The sequence below is a fragment of the Mus caroli genome, chromosome 6, assembly GCF_900094665.2.
Source record: "Mus caroli chromosome 6, CAROLI_EIJ_v1.1, whole genome shotgun sequence".
Lineage (NCBI taxonomy): Eukaryota > Metazoa > Chordata > Mammalia > Rodentia > Muridae > Mus > Mus caroli.
The window spans coordinates 25,392,126-25,398,843 of record NC_034575.1 but is presented as its reverse complement, the minus strand read 5'-3'; positions in this window follow the sequence as shown (position 1 = coordinate 25,398,843).

Below are 6,718 nucleotides of genomic sequence, written 5' to 3'. Positions count from 1 at the left end.
AAAAAAAAAAAAAAATTACTTGTTAAAACAAGATAAGGGCGTTACTTCCCAAAGGAATAAAATAAATAATAATGATGGTAGTGGTGATGCTGATGATAACAACTCCAATTTCAGCCTGTTTTGATTAATTAAAACATTGGGTGAATGTAGTAGCACATGCCTATGATTCTAACACTTCGGAAGCTGAGGCAGGAGGATTTCTACGACTTCAAGGCCAATATGGGCTGCGTATTTAAAACAAAAGTGAAGACACTGCAGAGGAAACTGAGGACTTTAGAATATCCTAAGATAACAGTTCGGTCTGTATGAAAACATGGATGAGCTGGCAGAGGGTCAGTGGGTAAAGGCGCTTGCCAAAAGGAAGCCTGAATGCAGTCCCCAGAGCCCACATTCTAAAGTCAGATGCAGAAGTTAGCCTGCGACACATGTCACCGAGCTTCCCTGAGGTGTTAGCCTGGAGGGCCTCTACCTTCACCCAGGTGGAAGAGCAGAACAATTGCCAAAAGTTGTCCTCTGACCTCCATAAGTATGCCATCGCTTGTGCTCTCTCTCCCCACACACACATACACAATTATACAATTATATATACATTATTATTGTAATTATTATTATTTAGGTGTATGAATGTTTTACATGTGTATGCGCCACCTCCAAGCCTTTGCCCTCAGAGCCCCAGGGTTGTGAGCTGACCTGCAGGTACTAGGAATTAAAGCTGTGTCCTCTGGAAGCCTGTGGCTCTTAACTGCTGAGCCAACTCTCTGTGCCTATAGACCATTATTAACTATAGTATTTTATTGTACTGAGGAAGATGTCTCATTGTTTTCCAATCTGTGAGTCGATACACTAATGTATTTACTAGTTTATGGCATCTAATTGTTCACTGCTTCAAGGAATACCCAATAAAGAAAGTTTAATGCCTGCTGTTTTAGAGAGCTCTTTTGCACTAGCTGATCAGACCAGATTAAAATGGAGTCACTCATGTGAGAGATATCATGCAACCAAACTGAACTTGGAAATGGGCCTGTTCTCAAAAAATAAAACAGGAATTCCTCACAGCCAATGCAAAGAGCCAGCGTGGTAATTCTTGTAGGGGGAGTAATTGATGGTGACCAGGCCACCTTTGACTGACGGTGAAGTCACCGTCATCCACACTTCTCTGTGTTTCAGGGATGCTACCCTACCACAAATCATAGCTCAACCTCCATTTGCTGGAAATTTGCTTCCTAACAACATCTTTCTGCAGGTTTCTCATATTTAGCTGTTCTCTACCCAAAATGCTTTTCTCACAATATTCAAACATTATTGAAAATGTGTCATGCAAAAAAGTTGTCTATTGTCCCCACCTCAATCTGTACTCCATGATAACTAGCAGTTGGATTTTTTTTATATAGTTATATATTTCTATGTAATCTTTTTCTATATATAAACCAGCCAGTTTATTTTATATGTAGGTGTGGGTGTGAGCGAAATCTGGGAAAATCCGAGATTTGAAATACTTCTGGTTCCAAACATTTTGGATAAGAGACATGCAACTTGCACAGTGAAAGAGTAGACAACCAGCCGGGCGTGGTGGCGCACGCCTTTAATCCCAGCACTCGGGAGGCAGAGGCAGGCGGATTTCCGAGTTCGAGGCCAGCCTGGTCTACAAAGTGAGTTCCAGGACAGCCAGGGCTACACAGAGAAACCCTGTCTTGAAAAACCAAAAAAAAAAAAAAAAAAAGAAAGAGTAGACAACCATTGAAAACAGAGGGAAAAGATAATTATGAATAGAAACTACGTCATAGATTTGTGCATGCAAAGAAAAAGTCTATTACTGAATAATGTGTGCTAATTGTAACTCATATAAAAGAAAAAATATATATGCATATATATATATATACATATATTTATAGTTATCCCTGGCCATCCAAATCTACTTATATTCCAATTGAGATAGCAAGAGTTTAGATAGTGGATTCAGATGGTGAAGGATGATATTTTTTCTCAACTTATTTTGTTCCAAATTAGATAGCAAATACCAAGAGATTCAATTAGGAAAAAGTATCCCAAAATATTTATCCAAAGTCAGGTGTGGTGGCACACACTTTTATCCCAGCCCTTGGGAAGCAGAAGCAGAAGAGATATCTGTGAGTTAGATTCCAGCCTCCTCTACATAGTAACTTCCAGATCAGCCAAGGCTGCACGGTGAGATCCTGTTTCAAAAAAACAAAAAAAGCCAGATGGTTGGTGGTGCTTGCCTTTAATGCCAGTACTTGGGAGGCAGAGGCAGGCAAGAACTCTGTGATCTTGAGGCCAGCATGGTCTTCAGAGTGAATCTAGCACAGCCAAGGCCACACAAAGAAACCCTGACTCAAAATAACAAAAAGAAAAAAAGAGAGGAAATGAAAAAAAAAACATTTATCTAAATCTATTTGGTTCCTGGTTTTGCCCAACAAGAGGTCTGATTATTTCATGTTTATTTTTTTTAATTCATCCAGAAATAATATTCATAGAACCATTAAGAATCCTCTCAGGGGGTTCAATTTCGTTTTCCTTTAACAAAACTGTTATCTGAACATCTGACCATATGCACAGTGCTTCTAATCCAAGAACATAACATACTTTCAGAAGGCCCATTCTGAGGACCTGGAACCTGGAGCACACGGAATACATTATGACTCTCCTTAGTTGTGTTTGGTTTTGTATGTCTGAAAGGGTGTTTGTTTTGTTTTGTTACAGTTTTTTAAACCAGGATATTTATGACTAATCATTGAAATCCATGAGATGAACTGGGCACAGCAACAGGCACCCCTGTGGCTTTACTGGCTGCTCCTTCACAGGGTCGGTCTCTGAATCTTCCATAGAGTTTTCTAGGAGCTTGGCTGGCCAGGTCATCAGGGTTAGTCTCTTTGACTCTTTTGAGTCTCTTTAGGCTCTCAGGTGTGCAAGGCAGCCACACTTACCAAAGGCTGACTTCTGGAAGGGTTGGGCCTGAAAGCCACAGAAAGTGGTGGCCATCTCTGATGATGTTCCCTTGTCATTTTGCTTCCAATGCCTAAGGCAAATGGCTGGATTCTTTATAATGGAGATGCTGGTCCTGGATATAACCATTTTAACGATTCCAACATTGTCAACTTTATCATGGACAATGCTTTCCAGAGAGCTTGCTTCCCATATCTGCCCAAAACTACAGTATTTTTTTTAAGAGAGAGAGAAAAAACAATGAGGCCTGTATCAATCTAAAATTTAAAAAAAAAAAAAAACATTTCATTGATTTTCTTGTATGTGGGAAGTTGAACATCTCTTTGATAAATTTATTGGTCACTTGAAATTTATCACTTGTGAGGATTCTATTAAATATTTGGACAGTTTCTCTGCTAAATTATTTGGCTTTTTCTTATCTTTAAAGTTCTTCATATATTATTTCAAAATTTTTATCTTTTTATTTTACTTGTTAAGTATTTGGGGGGAACATTGTTTTTTGGTTTTGTTTTGTTAGTTGATAGTGGTACACGCCTTTAATCCCAGTGTTCAGGAGACAGGCAGGCAGATCTCTGATTCAAGAGGCCAGCCTGGTCTACAGAGTGAGTTCCAGGACAGCCAGGATTATGCAGTGAAACCCTGTCTGGGGAAAAAAAAAAAAAAAGAAAGAAAGAAAGGAACAAAATATCTACATATAATTTTGTTGGTGGAAGAACAGTAAGTCAAACCCAAGCATGTATGACAATGCATAAGGAAGCCTTTTACTTTGTAAGCTAGTTAAAATAATTCCTAGGGGCTGGAGAGATGGCTCAGCAGTTAGGAGAACTGACTGCTCTCCAGAAGACCTGTGACCTGGATTCAATTCCCAGTACCTGCATGGCAGCTCACAGCTATCTATAACTCCAGTTCCAAGGGATCTGGTACCCTCACACCGATATATATACAGGCAAAACACCAATGCACATCAAATAAAAATAAATTAAATAATTTTCTTTCTTTTTTTTCTATTTTATTTTTTGTGTATGGACATTTTGCCCACATGAATGTCTATATACCATGCTAATGCAGTACACATAGAGGCAGAAGAGGACATTGGATCCCCTAGAACTAGAGTTACAGAAGGTTATAAGCCATCATGTGGATGCTGGGAATTGAGCCTGGGTTCTCTACAGGAGCAGCCAGTGCTCTTAGCCACAGAGCCATCTTTCCAGCTGCCAAATAAAATAATTTTAAAGGAGTGTATCTTTTTAGGGTTGTGTTCTTTGTGTGTGTGGGGGGGGGCAGGGATTTTGTTTTCACAAATAGCCAATAGGCTTTCGCCCAAATACATGATGACGATAATATGTTCCCTTCAATGTATCTCCAGCTTTGTCTCAACTAAACTAAGGCTATAAAATCTACTTACTCTTATTATTAACATCAACACATTAAATTCTCAAGGACTAATAAGTCAAATATAATAAACACCAAGGCACACAGGTATTTTTGCAGTTGAAACTAAACTATGTGATTTATGAAGTAGTTGCTTATAAATTCAAATAAACAAATCTACACTCTAGAGCATTTAGTAGTGTCCATGTGTGACAAGGACATTTAGTAGTGCCCGTGTGTGACAAGGAGCCGGCTCTTTGAATGAACCAGAGTGTTACAGAGAATAACCTTGGAGGTGTGTCTTAAAACTGATATCAGCCTCTATGGAGATCACTTGAATGTTTGGCTGGTGACTTTCTGCCAAAGGCTTGGTGTGTAAACAGGTCTGAACAGGGTCTCCGTGAAGCCCTTGTAAACCACCTCACCAACCTTCCTTCACTTAAGGGAGACAGGAGCTACTGTAGCCACTGGGTTCTTGCTGTCTTCAACAATAAGAGAATCATTAACTTGTCCTGTCCTTGGTGTATGTAATTTTTATCTGTGTGTGTGCAAGTGTGTGTGCACATGTGTATGTGCATGAGACAGACAGAGACAGGTACCTATTCCTGCCCGCTAAGCCATCTTTCCTGCCCTGAACATATTTTTGTTTTTTTAGTTCTAATTGTGTCATGGAAAGCCTTTATCTCCTTGGGGGGAAAAAATTAAGACAAAAAGCAGAGCAGAAACCTAGGTGTCATGTTGTATCTCACCAGCACTTGAGAGGCAGAACCAAGGAGGCCAGCCATGAATGTGAGGTCAGCTTGGTATACATAGTGGGTTCCAGACCAAGACCCTGCCAGTAGTAGAGTGCTCGTTTTTCCCTGAAAGGCCCAAGGTTCAATTTCAGGCACCACATATAAAAAGGCAAATTGGGTCCAGAATTTTACTTGTGATGGCTGAATGGCTGAAGGACCTAATTTAGTTTTCTGTGGCCTGGTGCCAGGTAGCTCTCCTTACCTGCGGAAAGGCACCACCGTTCTCTCCTTTCTGTCAAGGTTTTGTGTCTGCCGTCACCCTACTTGCCTTCCATGCCTCCCCAGGCTTGGTGTCTGCCTTCTACACATCCCAGGTGCACTTCCAGCTTCTTTTCTGCCCTCAGTATGAACCCTTCCCCTGCCTCCAATTCCCAGTGCACATAAAAGCATTATACTAGAAGGTGGGGTGTTTTTCTTTTTTTTTCCCAATATGATTTAAAAGCTCAATCCTACATCCTCTCCTCCCTGAGCCCTGTGATGCTGCACATTTGAAACTAATTAAAAAGATTTGTATCCTGGAATTCCTGAGAAGCTATCAGCGTGTGTCCTTGAACCTCTTATGGAGTTGAGCGGCATATTGTACGCTGTATTCATTGTACGGGGGATGTGCCAGAGCCAATATTCTCAGCTCGTCTCAGCTCCCACTCAGCAATAGCGTCTTGGCAGCTGTGAGATCAGCAACAGTGCGGGCATCTACACCGGGAAAACCAAAGTGCTACACAGTCAGGCTAACACTCTGAGCGCTGTCAAACATTCCAGCACACCTCGGGTGTGTGGATTCTTTTGGTTTCTAGTGACAGTGACCCACTTGAGCATGAGTAGAAGGAGGAAGTTATCACGAGATCCTGCCGGGGAGGTGCAATGTTATCGATGAGTGGGTGACAGAGAGGCCTTGGAAAGGAGCTGGAACTGAGGGTAGGAGGTGGTTTGGGGGTCCTCAGAACTCCTCACCCTCCCCTTCTGTTTCCCTAACAACTAGTTTCCCCTGGCTCCTAATCTACCTGGAGGGCACTTTGGACCTGGAAGAGCTGCTGCTGTGAGTCCAGTTCCCCTGGGAAACTGATATCTGTCTTGGTCCCGAGTCCAGTTTCTCAGGCAAGGACTTGAGTTGGAAAAAAAAAAATTCTACCGTAGCCAATACCTGCCTGGTCAAGGCGAAGTGACTGGGAGTGGGTAGAAAGGAGGCCAATAGCCCAGAAAGACCAAAGCACTCACAAAGACCGTTCCCCACTCTCTGGCTCTCAGGAGGCAGTCACTCATCTCATCAGATGCCACACACACAGGTTAGCCAGGAGGTATTGGGGGGAGGGGCATTCATCTCTGACATTTCCAGACTTGCTTTGTGAACGCTGTGGAGTGTGCAGGCTACAGTGGAATGTCATGTCCTTTGGGTATGATGGACTTCTGCACCCACGGCACCCATCCATGGATGTGGGAAGGCAACGGTTTAGTTACACTTCTTTTTTTTTTTTTTTTTTTTTTTTTTTTTTTTTGAAGGGGTTTCTCTGTGTAGCTCTGGCTGTCCTGGAGCTCACTTTGTAGACCAGGCTGGCCTCGAACTCAGAAATCCGCCTGCCTCTGCCTCCCGAGTG